General features: G+C 31.8%; 1 non-coding gene across 1 annotated transcript; it reads right to left on the bottom strand.

Annotated features, from left to right (window-relative positions):
* Window positions 1-16,808: 16,808 nt before the first annotated feature.
* Trnat-cgu (transfer RNA threonine (anticodon CGU)) lies at window positions 16,809-16,881 on the bottom strand. The gene has a single exon. It is a non-coding gene; the product is annotated as a tRNA-Thr (tRNA).
* Between the last annotated feature and the right edge of the window lie 719 nt (window positions 16,882-17,600).

Below are 17,600 nucleotides of genomic sequence, written 5' to 3'. Positions count from 1 at the left end.
CACTCAAAGAACAATAAGAAAATTCCTAATTTTTCTTTAATTTTTTTCGCATTTTTTTTTTAATAATTTGAAAGAGTGAGGTGATATGTTCCCCAGTTTCAATTTTTCTACAGAAATTTTACATTGGAGTCAGTGATAAATCACATCTGATTAATTTGTCATTGATAGGAAAAGGTTTTTAAAACAGAAAACTAGTGAAGAAAACGCTCATGTTTGTGCTTAAAGGAAACAAATGAAATTTGTCTGGATGGAAATTTAGATGGTTTTATCCATATTACGTTTTTCCATTCTGATATTAGTATTATTTCAAATTAACTTATTTGGCGCTGAAGTCAATTAGGCCTTCAGGGGAAATCCAAGGGAGGAATTAACTGCCTGAAACATTTTTTACCTATAGGAAGAATGTAGTCGTCTGTTCGTTCTTAATAGCTATGTAGGAAGTGAATAATTCATAGAAACTTGTTCTTAATATTCCTTAATATACTTAATACTAATAGATTGCCCAAAATGATTACTTTTTGTATTTTCCTGTCCAATATAGTCAAGGCTTCACTGATAAACATGTTCTTGCGGTTAGAAACTATTTCCGGCATTTTTTCTTGCATTGCGATATTAATTGCTCTTATGTAATTCCGCTGTTATTTTTTTTTTTTTAGGTCAGGATAATGAAATCAGGATTTTGTTTTTTCCGTGAGCTTCCTTATGATCTTTAAACAAATTTCTTATCTTTAAACAAGTTAGATATTTAATTAACGTGCGAAGATGTTTGCTTAGAAATCGCACTTTATTAGGGTGATTTTCACATTTTAGGACTTTCCTATTATTGTAAGAAAGATAATGTTTTCATGAACTAAATGCTTTTTAAGAAGCTTTTAGGTGCGTCTTTAAAGATTTAGTATGTTTTAGGCATAAAACCTTTTCTCTTGCGAACATCTGTTACCATGAGAGGTAACGCTTGATTCTTTCTGAAGCAATGATATTGAAGTCTATCTCGATAAATTCTTTACAAAACTGAAAGCAGAGGGATATAAAATTTCCAATTTGTTGAATTTAGTTTTAATTCAAATTAAAAATACTTGCAGCCAAACTCATTTCTACGTCTATCGATTTAAATGATTAAATTAAACAAACAGGCACCCTATGCGGTTCCTGTAATGCATCTAATTGCACTCAAAAGTTTTGACTTTTTCTTAGAGTATTCAAAAGTGATGCTTGAAGTCACTCTAATTTTTGTCACAAAATGCATGTCTAAGACGTTTATTTCTTACTTTACGTGTTTAGATCAAATTCCTGTTTTTGATTTGTTACCTGTTAGAAAAATTAATCACTCTACATCATCCCGATTTTCCCGAAACATGCCATGTTTCATGCCGTTTCTGGATTTGATGCAGAGTGATTTGTAATCTAGTAAAAATATATCAACGTAGACGAATATAGACGCATGAAAAAATTATTTCAAAACTATGATATATGCAGATTATAAATAAATATGTTTAAAACCGTACTTCGTTGCATCCCTCTGAAAATATCAAGAGTTTCGGTAGGTTTCTCGGAATAATTCACATAATAGTTACTTCCTTTTATTAATTTATAAATCCTGTTTGCTATTTTCAGCTCAACTCTAGACTAACCAACTTCAAGACTAGACCATCATTGCAAATTGATTCATATGAATTCTTCATTCCTAATTTAAATAAAATGCCAAATACTTCCAAGTTGAAACCTGAAATAATTTTATGACGAGTTTAGTTAGTTTATTTATTTTAACACCCCGTTTTAAAGCAACACAAGGGTTATTTTAAGGTGACTGCCTACGTTCGAGACAATTTTTTTTAAAAAGGCTATTTTTTAAGCTTTAATTGGTGTTTTCTAGTTAAGTGGGATATTATAAGAATAAAAATCTATTTTAAAAAATTCTGTGACTGCCCCATTTTTTTGAATTGTCAAATTTGATGTAAATTTTAGCAAAAATTAACCAAAACGGTTAACACTCTACACAAAATTCTAATTCAGCAATTAAAATTTTCTTTGCACATATCATACATAACATAGTTATCTTCAAAATGAACTAAAATCTAAGAGATTTATTGAAATGCAAAAATATTATGAAGGTTTTTATGTTGCAATGTACACATTATTCATAATTTTTCAGATATTTTCTAACAAAAAAGGCTATAAGTAAAAAAGTATTAGATGTACAACAAAACTTTTAGTTCATTTCATAGACAATGATATAAAGATCATTTTCTGAAAATTTCATTAAAAAATATTAATTAATGCTGGAGATATCATGTTAATGGTTTACAACTTCTATCGAAAAAATTATTTTGAGAAAAATGAGTTTAAAGTTTACAGTTAATTTAAAAAAGCATTTCCTCTTAATAAATCAGTCTAAAATTCTCCACATTTATAGGTCAAACCTTCTTTTACTTCATTCATTGCACATTTTTTCTTTCGCTGAGCTCTTTTTTTCTTTCTTTGAACTTTTGCAGCTGGTAATGAGTGCCTTTTTGAGCTACAAATTCGCTCATAATCAAAAAGCTTTAGTCCTTTATGAATTTGACTAGAAACTTCTATTTCCAATTGATTTAATACACTTTTTATGCCATTCCCACCTTCATTAAATTGAAGGACAGCAATATAGGACCCCAAAGACAGAGTTTGGAGCTCAACAAAATGTTGTTTTGCGACTATATTCCAGAGCAAACCATTAAAACTCTCATTAGCATTTTGTGTCATTCCATGCAAGCACTTCTTTAACAGTTTTTGATCACAAAGCTGCATATATAAAGGTTTGATGATGTTAATAATTTTTTCTGGAAGTCCAATGGATTTCCCAAGAAAGGTTTTCCCCTGTGCCATAGCTCGTTGATATTTACACCAGCTATCGACACCTACTGGACATTGCCCATGCATAGGATGTTTGAAGCTGGAACAACAGTGGTAAAATGCTGCAATAACTCCAGACTGCATGTTATTTAGATTATCAAGATTACTACGAATGGCAATTCCATAGTAATTCTGTAATCTGTCGATAAAATTATCAGTTAATTTGCCCTTGCCTTTCAGGCCCTTTGTTGATTTTTTCAATTTTCTCAACCGACTGCCAACTCTTTTTTGCACGTGACCAATGCATTCTAATTTGGTGACCGTATTTGCACCATATATATTTTTCACAGCATCGTAAGCTTTGGAGTCACCATCGCCATAATACTGTGTATATTGCAAATTTCTTGATTCTTCAGAGCGTTCAAATATACGATAGGCTCCGACAGTCTCCATACTAGAAGCAGAACCTTTGTGATTTCGACACGTATGCTTTTTCTTGTTAGATTTTGACATGCTGTTGCACTCTCTACAAAAATTGGACATTATTTCAATATCTAACACCTTTCCAGTGTCAACTGATATGCAACTTACACAACCATTGCGGGAAGAATAACCACGTTTCTGCCATGTACCGTCCACAGACACTCCACAATTTGAGGTATTTTTCTGTGATATGATTTTATTAGCAGTAGTTTTCATAGATTTTTTAGCTGCTTCAGAAGCAGCCTCCTTAAGTTTTATCTCTTGATTTCTAAAAGTTCTTTTGGAAAGAAATGGCAAATCCAGAAGACAGAAAAGTTTTCTCCCACCATTATATCCTTTTCCAATCAATCTTAAAGCCAAAACAACAAGTGTGTTCAAGTGATTCTTGTTATCGACTTTCATTACTGAAGGAAATCCTTTTACAAAGCTGCAGTTTTTGCATCTTATACAAAAATTTGATGATAAACCAAATCTGGAATCTTCATGTAGCACTAAATAATTTTTGAAGCACATAGGACAACATAATGCAGCAATTACAGATATCAATATTTGCACACTTATGATACGATTTCCAGTGAATTCAGAAAGAGTTTCTTTTTCAAAATCATCATAACTGGTACTTACAAGTTTCGAAACACTTGCAGTTAATTTCTGATCACCATTATCAGGAACATGCTGATCATCTGTTTTGGTACTTGCATTTGAATAGCGATTCCCAGCAAACTTTCGTTTTGTGCTGCGATATTTTTTTGCGTGACCCATTTCAACAAAGTTAAATGTGATTTATGATCAAAATAAAATCTAGAAAAAATAGATTTCAGTGAAAAAATTGCAAAGAAAAATAAGAGTCGAAAAGCGAACTACAATGTAAACAAAGTCTCGAGAGAGTGACAATGTTGCCATTTACCAAGAAGAAAATTAAAAAAGTAGATATTCAAAAGTTATGGCCGTGCACTAGCAACATTATAAAATTATTATTTGCGTTTTAAAACAAAAAAAAAGGTAAAAAATATGATAAAAGGGCATTTTACAACAACTTCCGGTTGCAGACTGACACTTCCGGTTAATTTTCAACTACACTGCACTTTTTTAATTTGATATATCTCGGCTTCTAGAAGACATAAAATGAAAAGAAAAACTGTTTTAGAAAGAAAAATGTTTGAATTAAAATATTTTTGAAAAAAATTTTTTTTGACCAAGATGGTCGAAAAATGCCATTTTCAACGTAGGCAGTCACCTTAAGACGGACCTCATAATTTTGAACCGCGGTCAGATGACGAGGACGTCACCTGAGCGGACACTTCCCCTTCTCAAATTCCACACCACACCAAAGTGAAGGCGATCGGGCCCGACAGAGTTCGCGTATGCCAGACCAGCTTACACGATCATTCTTCGCTGGAATCGGGTCTCGAACCTGAAGCACTCCGGTTCCGAAGCAGAGACCTTACCACCAGGTCCCCATGGCCTGTTATTTTATGTCGAATGAATTAGTTGAAGAAATTGACAATTTTTGTGTGAAATTAAGCGCTCATAATTAGGATTCTGTTTAGGATTAAGAGCATTGTGATTTTCTTTGAGGATCATTCTTTCGTAGAATTTTTCAGTCATCGAAATGACGCAAAGCGGTATATAAGATTTTTGGTTGCTATTTGTTTTCCTAGGCCTGAGGATAAAAAAAAAATTGTTCCTCGGTCTGTTCAAGTTTGACCATATTCCCAGATGTTGTACTACAGTTGAAAAAGTGAACTTTTAAGTTGAGGATAGAAGTGTTTTATTAGCTTGGAAGTATATTATCGATACTTGGCTTATAGCGTTTGGTTTTCTGTGCAGACGTCTTGATGAGATATAGAAATACTGTTTTGTATAGTAAGAACGGTGATTATAGCATTAATAATAAGAATTTTATTTATTGAATTTTGATCGAAAAATTTGTTTTAAAGTTCTCAAACTATTTGGAAAATTTTATTATTTGTGATTCTTCGCATAAATTATTCCAGTTATTTCAATTAGCATTGATTCTTTTTGTAATAAAGGATTTTTTTAATAATGCCAGTGAATCTTCTAAAACAATGCCCTGACAAGTTGAATACCATTTTCGGACGAGAAAAAAATTGGCATTTGAGATTCTATCATGAAGATTTTTGTACGACTGTTCAAAAATCTGAGAAGGAATGAACAAAAAATACATAATTTTTAAAACGTTGCTGTAAAGATCTGCCCGTGCTCTATGTGCCGATTCGAGCGTTGGTTAGCCGCTGAAGTTTCTGGGATCGAGCAAAATTGGTCAACTACTGATGCTTGGCATTCAGAATGGTCAATATTTTCTGAAGTGGGGCTTGGGGTATAAATGATGGGTGGATGGTGATCCTAGTTATTTCCAGAACGGTTCCGTGGTCGGCGGTGATGTTAATAAAAATGACAGTCTTACTTGTATGGTTGATAATGTCTTTGAGTACCATTGTTTAGAATTTTCCCATCTCCTTGTTAAATTTCAACTGCAATTTGAAAGGTATTTCTCAGATCCTGATTTATAAGATGATTGTCAGTTTAGTAGGTGAATCATAAGCGTATAAGTAAAAAGCGGAAAACTTCTAGCAGAAGTTCCATCGATTACTGGATGAAGTTCACAAAGTTATAAAATTAAAAATTATATTGGATCACGAGGATTCTCTGTTCTACTACGTAATTCGTTCAGATGACATATCTGAGCTCGAAGTGTCTTATTTTGCTAAAGGATTCTGAAGTCGATACATTTGTCTCAAAATGTTTATGTTGTGAAAAGAATTGAAATACCAAGAGAAAAAAAATCTTAGTAAAATTTCTTAAATTAACGTTTAATAAGATTTCTCTCCCAGAAAAGTCAAAATTTCATACTTTAATTTTTCAATTCAACCTTTTATCCAGAATCCATGGCATTGTCATAATACTCACTGCTGGTACAATTGATTGATTATCGATGTCCCGATCAATCAATCGTATTAATCAACTTACCGAGGGACGGATCTGCTGCATCTAAATACATAGTGAATCCGCTAATTCCAGTTTTCAAGAACTCGCTTGTAGAGATGCATTTTGATGTCCACGCTGTTCGACATGGAGGTTTTATTTGAACCAATCAAGGTATTAATCCTGATTTATTGAAATGTCTGCAGGCCTTTCCGAAGGAGACCATGACTCCTGGATCAACGGTGATGTAAAGTGGAAGAACAAGTTGAAAACTTCAGAAGGAACAACTTCTTATGCACGGATGAATCAAAGTATGAGAACTATGACAATGAAAAGGAATCAGGAGAAAAACCACCTCAGTCCCCAAAACTTTGCAAACGCTTCGACTTTTTAAGAAGATCAATCCAATAGGGACATTCAAATTCCTAAAAAGCGTTATATAATTAGACCTAAAATTTATATCTGGCTTACATTACCCAACAGAAAACTGGACACTATTTTAACATGATTGAGGCGCATGTATGATAACATGTGATTCAGCCGCCTCATTTGCTGCTGGGAGAACCTCCATAGTTTTCTTCAATTTGTAACTGTTTTATGCCTGCTTTATACATCCTTGTAAAATCTCATTAATATTCTTCACAACGTCGAATATTTTTTCAGGTGTCTCTTTCAAATTGGAAGGTTAGCTTATCAAAATTCCCCATGCAAACAGTTTTTTGTTTTATAAACTATGCAAGAATTTATGTTCAACCTTTTTAGCAGTGTCTTCTGGTCTTGCCTTACTCGCATCATCATTCAATCAGGGCTTCATTTTTCCCATCACAGTTGTTTCTATATTTTTAGGCATAAAGATTTCTTGGACAATTCATATTTCGAATTGAAATAAATACAATGAGTGTAGTGCAGCTTTGCCATAACGCTTTGTTAGTACTATTATTGATTGGCTGTATTAGTTATATTTTCAAAACACATCTTTTTAATTAAGACATTAATAGCAGCTGCGTCTTCTTTGAGGCATAAGATTGGATATCATAAAAGTAAATGAAGGAAAAAACTTCTTTCCCTCACTTTATCGAAAGTAAGTGAAGAAAATTTTGTAACTATTTGACTTTTTTGGGGCGAAATTTTGTGATTCCTTTTATGCTTATTCTATGGTATAATATTTGTTTTTATCATTTATAAGATTTGGGAAAATATGTTTAATAGTTGAAGAAATCTTTGAAATGCAATGAAAATTCCTTTTTTTGTTCATACGTGGAAAAAGAAGAAAATTCCACATTGACCAAAAATTAAGACTCGCAAAATAAAAATGCAGTTAAGCTGCGAACATGGGGATGCATGGATAGAAGACGAAGCACTAAAGTTAAAAATGGATCTTTTCAAGTACCCCTTGACGTAATTGCAACATTAATAGAATGAACAATTCCAAATACGTTAATTCTGTAAAAAATATTTTTGGCCTTATCCAGAACAGAAATAAAATAAAAAAAAATATTCCGAATTATGTCGTAAGTTGAATAAGTGATAACGGACGAAATATATTTGCAGTTAAATTTTCAAAGAATTTTAAAAATTCATCGGAACATTTTTCAATATTCAGAAGAAACTCCTAATATGAGCATAACTTTCCATATTTTATAACTGATGCAAAGGGACAGAATATAGCATGAAAATAAGCATCAATATTAGAATCATTAAGATGTCTTCGCTGGACAAATAACAAGTTATGTAGTCATGCTATCAAAAAATTTAAAATTGTGCATATTATGAAAATTTATTATATATTTTTGGTTATATAAATATTAAGCTCACTAATTCATCACATTTTTTATTAGTAATGATATAAATCCATATTTGAAATATTATAAAATTCCAGTTCAACTTCCCATAGGCTCCCTTACAAAAACAATAAAAGTCAGTATTATGATCAAAGACAAAACTAATGGTTTTGCCAGGAATTGAAGCAGTGAAGAATTTTAATTACACTAATAATAAAAAAGGAAGGTTCTAACAAAAAACTGAATTTTGTGAGGATATAAACTGAGTCTGAATCTTAGTTTTGTGTTCTTCTGAACTGTTTTCTTTTAAAGTTTAAATTTGATGTCTGATTTTTTAAAAATTTATTAGAAGAATTTTTCTTGATAGAGAAATAAGTGAAAAAATTTCTATTCATCTAGATTAACAATACATATGGATTTCTTAGGCTTGATTTTAAATGTTTGTAATTTGTAATGTATTACTCGGAATTAAAAAAAATATTTTGAGACATAATATTATACCAATTATTTTGTTGAAGGATTTTTATTGAATGTTCAGCTCTGTAAAGATTTTATCAATTGCGGATTTCTATTAAAATTTGTATTTGTAATTCGACAATTTCATGTTTATAATTGTTTTAAGTTTTTTTTTCCTGACTGAGAAATGATTTTAAAAAAAAAGAGGACATTGTAAAATTATCTTACTGTACTTTAAATATAATTTTAGTCGATGGTTTATTGTCTCTGGGTTCTATTATACCAGACCAGTGTCAGTAAAAAAACTTTTCTTGTCAAAATAACCTTTAGGGATTCATCTTCCTTAGGTGGATATGGGTGTCCTCATCCCGCAGTTACCACAGTTATTTATTCGCTTAAAGTTCACCTTCCTTTATGCCTTCTGTTTGTCATCTGCCATCCATCGATAGGAAACGAGAGATCTTTCAAAGAAAAGATGCGATTGTTCAGTTGGTTTCTTGCTTCTCATGGCAGCCAACAACTCCACGTGTTGGCTGTGAGGGGTAATTCGTTAGACAAACGATGCACAGTTGATTCCCGATGTGTCAACCACTCAGGGACTCGCCTTTTGTTGGCAAGTACGAATGTCCCAATCCAGAGGCTCTCAGGGATGTTATGTTTATGTTTATCCTTTTCTTCGCCTTATATTTTGTTCTTTACTTCCATCCCCCGAAAGCAGACGATGGACTCTCCATGAGAAATTGTTGCTTTTTTTTTTTTTTTTGCTTTTTTGGAGAACCCAAAACTTTACGCATTAGCCTGCATGGCCTCTAATTAAACGAGTCGTACACTGTGAGATTCAGCGTATCAATTCGACTGGTAATTAGCCACCTGAATGTTAGACTGTTAGAAATCTAGTGAAGGTATCAATATATTGAGCCTGCCGTTATTGTGGTCACTATCTCTGAAGATGGCACCGAGCTTATAGATTCCATTTGACGTTATAATGAGCATCGAAGCTGGTAATTTCCATAGCCTATGGCTGCTATTCTTTGTTGTATCCATAGAGGGTGGAACATTGGGCTCGAATCCTTAATGTCGCATAGGTAAGAAAGCATCATTTCCCTTCAGTGGGCAATAAAATTTTCCAAACACTTCTAAAGCTGCATTTTCTACCTACTTTATCATTAAAAGTGCATCTTCAAACAAAGACTTTACATGGTATTTTCATCCTTTTCAGCAAAGAAATCCATGAGACACATTAGGTTAAACCTGTCAAAACATTTTGTTCAGGAGATTTGAATGTGGAAGTTACCTCTTGGAAATCTCAAAACATTTGCAATCTGTATCTATATTTCCTTATAAAACTCTTCAAAAGGTGTTGTCATTGTGAAAAATTATCCCATGTTTTCCACTAGAAGAAATCAACCACAAGTTCGAAGTCAGAGAATAAGCCATGTACTGCGTTTAAGTATACAGATGAACTGTCAGCTTTTAAATAGAAAGCACCTTATACTTACTTTCAGCTCTCATGAATTGCTATGATATACAAAAACAGGATATATGCGCCTCTCTCTCTGACCACATGTATCCAACCTATTGCGATGCTTCAAATGCCAACCTATCGGACATTCGCAGACTGCATGCAAAAGGACGCTGTCATGCACTCGCTTCACAGAAGTTGGTCATGAAAATACTAAATGTAAAGTTAAGAAAAGGTTTGTAAATTTTAAAAGTGACTATATTTCATTTTCTCGATATTGAATAACCTAAAAGATTGAAAAGAAAATCATTATGTATAAGAAATTGGATACTTAAATTAATTGTATCTAAAGCCTACCAACCTATATGAGATAATAGTTAGGCTTCCGTAATTCAGAAAAAAAAAAAAAAATGCTAAGCAGATGACAACTCCTTTAGCTAATGAAACGGCATGAAAATGCTACGGAAATAAGGCCCCAAGACCTACTTAATATTTCTACTATTTTAGAAAAACTCTTACAATTCTTAAACACAAATTCAGTGTCTGATCTACCTAGATCTTCAGGTCTACCTAACTCATATATTATTTCAAATGAAAAACTGGATTCCCTTCGAATCTGTGCTGCAGCGGCAATTTCATAGGATTTGCCTGATTTGAAAACAGTTACGAAGAAAAAAAAATTAAGAAACGACTAAAAACATCAGTTGATAACCAAAGTAAAGCTCCTTCAGAAATTTCTAAGTTTACGACAATATCGTCTGTTCAGGTTTCGACTTCTACTATATTGGATAATTTTTTCATTCAACAGCTGCAGCAAATATTGGCAAAATTACTCCTGATATCAAATTACCATAGGAAAACTGATTTTGAATATATGATAATAAATGCCACCTCACATAACAAAACTGAAAATGCAATGGAATAATCTTCTATTGACATATATATATATTATGATTCTAAAGAAACTGCTGAAAATATCCACCTGTTTAAAAGCAGCAAACGACAAAAAAAAAAAAAAAAAAAAAAAAAACATCTTTTGATATATTTTCAAACGAAAATTTAAAGAGTCCGTTTGATGGGTAGATTTTAAAACCTTCTATTTTACAACAATAAATACCGCTGTCCATGACACGTACTTAAAACGACATCCAGACAAAGAATTAAAGATTTTCGCCCAGCCTTTATAACCAGAATTACCTAATGTGTATTTTTTATTTTTTGAAACTGATTTCTTTTGATTTTTCATTTTTCCCCGTAACTGTTGGCATAAATGTTTCCATTTTCGATATTGCATTCCATGATATATAGATAATTGTAACCCCACTTTCATGTCAAAAGTTGTCGGAATTAATTTATGTCGGATATATCAAATTACCAGTTCGACCCTACATTATATTTTTAGTACCAACGTTTTGATCACTCGTAAGGTAACTGTTGTAGGACTTTTACTTGCAGCTGTTGTGCTGAAAAATCATGATAATAAGCAATGCGCAACATTGCATACTATCAATTACAAAGGTAATCTTACTTACTTTTGGCTATGCTGACAACTGAAAATGCACATCACTGGAATTAAAGGGCAAATATTTCACCTCGAAGAATGGCGAGAGTTATATACAACAACGATTACTAGAACTAGTCATGCCTACGCTGCTGGAAATTCCTCTAAACCTTTAAACACATCGAAGTTATTTTCTTTTGATTTTCCATGTCATTCATCTGTATCAAGTGCTCTTGAAGCATCAAAACAAGAAAATACTAAAACTCAAAATTACAAAACTGCATAAAGTCAACTTTCGAAACGTGACCTGTAAAAGTCAGACATAAAAACAGAGTATAAAAAAAAGTTATTCCTCCTTAGGAGCTGAATATTGCCCCCGAGGAATTATCGTCCATATTTAGCGGTGTGCTCCTATTGCCTTTCACTCCTCCCATGAGATAAGGGTTAAGATTTACGCTTGATTTGCGAAATTTTTAACTCTACTACCTGTTCATATTATTTTTCAGAAAAGCCAAATTTTAATGGGAATTTTTGCGACATACAGTCCAAATTGCAAGACATAAAGAACACCATTAACATATTTTGTTCTTTTTTATCTGGATCATTAAAAAGCTTCTTGAAATTTGATAATTAAAGTTGTAACGCTGTAATAAAATTCTGACACTGGAACAAATCATTCAGGAGTCGTCTGTATCTTAACATCTATTTCGTACCCTAGCACACCCCTGATTCTACAAATTTCTTTTAGGCTCTGTCTGTACAAGTTTATTCGTGAGCCTTGGTCAGTCCGCAGTGCTTATTTGCTGCTCCTTTATGCCATTTCTCAGAAAGACATAGACAATGGATTGGGTCAGATTTTCATACCTTTTATTGTACTTGACAAATTCAACGTGCATGGTACTTTCTGGAGTTTCAATAGTATAAATACTTGTGGGTGACGGGTAGAACAACTTTTATTAAATAATTGTCTTAGTCTGTTCAATAACAAATCAGAAACTTCCATGAAAACCCACACACTTAAAATAATCTTGTCCTTTCCATCTGTTTTCCTAAGCTCCTCCCGTTACTGAATTTCATAATTGAAGGTGATCATAATAGTGATCGTTTCCTTTAATGGTCTCTCATGCAGACGGTCGTTGTGCGAGTCCGTGTCCTGGGTGTTTCCCATTCTTGCGAGCAGAATGGGCTGCACTTTAGCAAACGGCAGATATCAGTGATAACTGTACGATAAGCATTGCAGGGATTTCGAAAATAAAGCAACATGATTTTAATACTATAGTTAAGAAAGTTAATAATAAATTGACAGTTACAAAATAAAAAAAGTAGTCAGCTTGCTATGATAACAATGGGCACACTATGGGAGAGTATAAGCATCAACTTCTTCAGGAAGCGAAATTGTCATTCCTATCTGAATTTTCATATTCGAGATGTCGTTATTCCTGAATTACATATGTTGAATGAATTATTGTTCTGGGGTTAGAATTTTGATTGGAAGCTTATTTTTCCTCCAAATACTTTATATTTGGAGAAGTGCGAAAAATATTTACATATTTTAAAGATATTCTCGATGGTATCTGAGGATACCTATCGAATCTTCCTATTCCGTATTTACCAAGCATTCTTTCTTTCCCGTATCAAACGCAGCAGTATGATTTAGGGTTCTGAGCGCTTTGGTATTTTGCAGTGTTTGAATACCATCCGACACTGCAACTCTTGAGCTTTTCGTTCTATTGCAGTTGAGAGTTTGTATGTTATTTGTTATTAGTTACCACTTCATTTAAAGCGTAAGAAATTATTCTTCTTATACCTATTCCATGCATTGCCTGTCCAAAATAACTACGTATGTCATATGACATTTTCTGTTCGTGTTTGGGGACTATATTGTCGGAGTTTCTCGCATTTACCTCTCCTGTGTGAGAGTCAATGTTCTTCCACATGACTCACACCTTAATGATGTTACTGATAACTCTGTTGATATAATTTTCTTTTCGCTCTGAAATACCCCATAGATTTTTAAATTACTTTCAGGATTCTATTTATTTTCAAAAGCTTTGTCTATACCGTCGATATCGGTGTTCTTCCTTTGCAATAAATTCCACAGATGATTCGAAATCAGATGATCATGATGGTAGTGGCATAAATTTTCCATCTAACCACTGTGCTGTCGTCTGCATTATTACTTCTCAGTTTTTATTGCTGAGTTGTGGCCATTTTTTGTGCTTTTCAGAATATGCCGCCTCCTGTTCAGCTTACTTTCAATTATAACGTTATGACGAGTGCTTTGGAATCTTTTTCTCATTACCACAATATGTTACTTCAGATTACTATACCTATTTATAATAATGCTATGTTATAAAAACAAAATTTTATAAGTAACTTTCACTAGAGAGTAGATAGAAAATCTTCAGTACCTTCATTAGAGGTACTAAATTTACAACATCACAAATTTAATCCACGTTTGTATGCGTTTGCTAGCTATAATTTTGTTTGGAAAATAATAAATAATACATTTTCTTTAAATAAGTTCTCTATAATGGTGAGATAATTTACCATACCCGATTCTGAAATGTACAAAGAGTAAAGAATCATTTTTAGTATATTTTTTGTTATTTAATAATATTGTAGTACTGGCTTCATGGTTAAAATCTAAAATTATTTTTATTCAAATTTATGAGAGGACACAAACTTCAATAACACCAGAACGACTGAGAAACTCTCATGACATGTATGCAGGCAGTTGTTTAATCGCGTATGCCTCTTTTCTAATTATTTTGTGCGTTTGCATAAAAATGGAGTATTTAGCTTGAATATGTTTTCAATAATGGCACAAACATTTAGTAGTTTTGTTTTACTACCATAAATTCCAAATGATTAAAAATTACCGATATTATTTTCGAAGGAAAAAAGATTTCGTTAATGAATTCGAGAAAGTCGCCTTTTAAAACTTTGTGTTTGGTCATGACTTCTTGTAAAAAATTTTTTAAATTGGCCTTTTCATTCCTAATACACCGATTTTAAGTGGTTGCTGAAAATATAGTTTTCTGGAATTACATAAATATTTATGCAAATATTCTGAAATAGATTTTAAGCTAGAATACTATATAATTATCGATTAATATAAGTACTTATTATCGATTGTTTTATTGTTTGGGTGAGGTATGGGCTACACTGGTGGAACTTGGGTGTGAAGATTTTCTCAGACGTTTTAACAACAATATCTGAAGTAATTAAGCTAGTTTTATAGAGAAGCTCCGTGTATTGAATTTTGAACATGAATTACTTAGCAATGAATAGAGCTTTATCAAATATGAACATGAATTATTTAAAATCACAATTGCCGTATATGCCGATCAGTTTTTTTTTTCTTTCTGTAAGAGTAACTTAAAGGTAATAATAAAAAATTCAGAATGCTTGCAAGTGTGTGTGTAGGAAGTAAATTAGAATACGACACAATTGTTAATATGATCCTTCTTATGATATGGATTACTTTTAAATATGTTTAATAATAAACTAGATTTGAGAAAAGGAGTAAAATCAAATAAAACATAGACTAATGCAGACAACATTTAAAATTTACTTGCCAGAATTTTAATCTCTAAACGAATTAGCCATATAACTGCAAAGAAAGGCATCTTGTTTTTTGGCTTGAATAAGATAGCCGAGACACTCGGGCCCAGAACCTTACAAAATTTCTTGCCGTTCAGACTATGTAAAGGAATATTTACTTCATTACAATATTCATGGTTAAAGTTTAATAACAGTTAACATGTTTTTAAAAAATATTTTCATTTGGGTTATTTGTAGATTCAAGCTTCTGAACTAATGATTTGAGATCCTCAACAGCTCCAAAGAACTGTTTAAATTCTTAAATGCTGAATAAGATAAATTAATGACTTTGGAATTAGTTAATATTGGGAGTTTTATTTTTATCGATTACTTACTGAAATGTATAAATTTATTACTAAGTCTTAAAAAATATATCTTTAGCAAACTAAAAGAAAACAATCACTCAAAACTTAATTAAATGGAAACAACAGATGTTGAAAGTTTCCAGTAAAATATCGAAAATTCTCGGTAAATCACATTCATAATCTCTAATTCATATCATATACAGCTTCCAAAGATCATATAGAAGCAATATTGAATTTGGCAATATCTGCAATTAGTATTGTTAGTATACATTATCTACAAATGATGTTTAATTAAAAGGCACTGTGATGGCAAATAAGTTTTCTTTATTTGTAGGCTGAAGGCCTATAAATAATTATTACAAATCTTTTAACAGGATGAAATCTAACGTACGCAGATAAATTTTAAAGTAGATTTCATAATTGAAAAGGATACCCCCCTCCTTTTTTTTCTTTTTTGCTGCTGTATCTTTATTTGAAAATTAAGGTTTTAAAATAAAAAGGCAATGAATATAAAATTGTATAAAAGTACAGAAAAGATTAGGAACAACTCCCAAACAAAAAGAGAAAATTCAACTGATTGAGAGCAAGCAGCTTTTCATGGCAATATAAATGTTTGACCTTAGAGAAATCCTTTATTGAAATGGAAAGGGAATTCCTTCAATTTTCATCATGATCCCAAGACTGGATTCAATGTTAATCGGTAGATGGCAGTCCATGCAATAGGCAAGTCGGTAGATGGCAGTCCATGCAAGCATTCAATGACTAGCTCGTGCTGCTATCTGATGGAAGATTAGTGGAATAATAATTTTCCTTATTTAAATTTCGTGTATGACATGAAATATAAATACTATTTTTTTTCCCTCCATTTACTTTTATTGCTACCAGCACCTTGATAGCAATTCTATGAAATCATTCATTTCTTGATTTCGCGGGAATTGCTAGATTCATTCATTGCTTGATTTGCTAGAAATTGTTTTCATTAATGGAATGGAAAATGAAAAAACCTTATATTGAGAATAAAAAAATGAAAGGGGGAAAAAATCTTTTATCAAAAGGCACTCTAAATAACATGGAATGGAATGATAAATACTTATTTTTTTTTTTTTAATGTTCCTTATAAAAGGAATCTTTAACTTCTTTAACTCGCAACGTGTTTTCGTTTTTTTTTTTTAATTGTGAGGGCACTTAATGTATGTATAAATAGGTATATAATATAAGGGTATGCAATATAATATGAATTACTTTTAACTAAGAGAATTTTGAATAAATACGTTTTACTAGAAAAATTAATGATCAATTACTTTCATTTTTTGATGTTGAAGACAGAAAAGAAAAAAGACGTTTCCAAAATTTGTTATCAACCCCTATTTAGAACTTTTTGTTGCTCCAAAAGCGCTCATATTAAAAGATACGCATTAAATGCGATATCTTTCGACGTTAGCCACCAGTGAGGTTCGAACTCACGACCCCTGGTTTACGAGACCAGTGCTCTAACCACTGAGCTATGGTGGCGGCAAATCACAAAGGCTTATTGTCACTTCTTCTGAAATTATTAATGATTTATTCGACAATGGGGTGAAGTAAGTTTGTTGAAAGTAGTGAATTTATTAGAGGGATTTCGGTAGCGTAGCATACATGTACTTCAACGTTCGTCTTGTCAAATACTTCAAAATAAAGTAACTTCTCGTTATTATAGCCGCATTTATATTAATAATTGATGTTTTAAAAAATTATAATATGTTTTAATTAAATAAATCTTCTATTTTTGTTAAGTAAATGAATTTAATTTAGTAATTATAGTTCATGTCTGAAATTTGTTTTCGTGTTTATATAAACGCTATCGAAAAAACTTATGACTTACTTGTATGAAAGATAGTCAAAATTATTTTTTCTTGACAAAACTACTTGATCCACTGTTAAATAATTATCACATACTATTTAATATTTAATGAGACTTAAAGCTCAAAAAGCGAATTTAATACTAAATGCTGAAATATAGAAAAATATGAATGATAAAAATTAGTAATTTTATACTTAATATTAAATATTCATACCGATGTATTAAATAATACACTGCATTTTTTCTCATTGAAGAATCACAATTTTTTTTAACCATTTCATCTCTTCCTTTTTTCGCCCCTTATATTTTACATTTATTTTTATTATGTTTTTTTATTTTCTAGAGAGACTTGAATTTACGTATGAAACAGGAGTATTTCAAAAACTATCTT

The sequence above is a fragment of the Argiope bruennichi genome, chromosome X2, assembly GCF_947563725.1.
Source record: "Argiope bruennichi chromosome X2, qqArgBrue1.1, whole genome shotgun sequence".
In the NCBI taxonomy this organism is placed as follows: Eukaryota; Metazoa; Arthropoda; class Arachnida; order Araneae; family Araneidae; genus Argiope; species Argiope bruennichi.
This window is presented reverse-complemented; position numbering and strand designations above follow the sequence as displayed.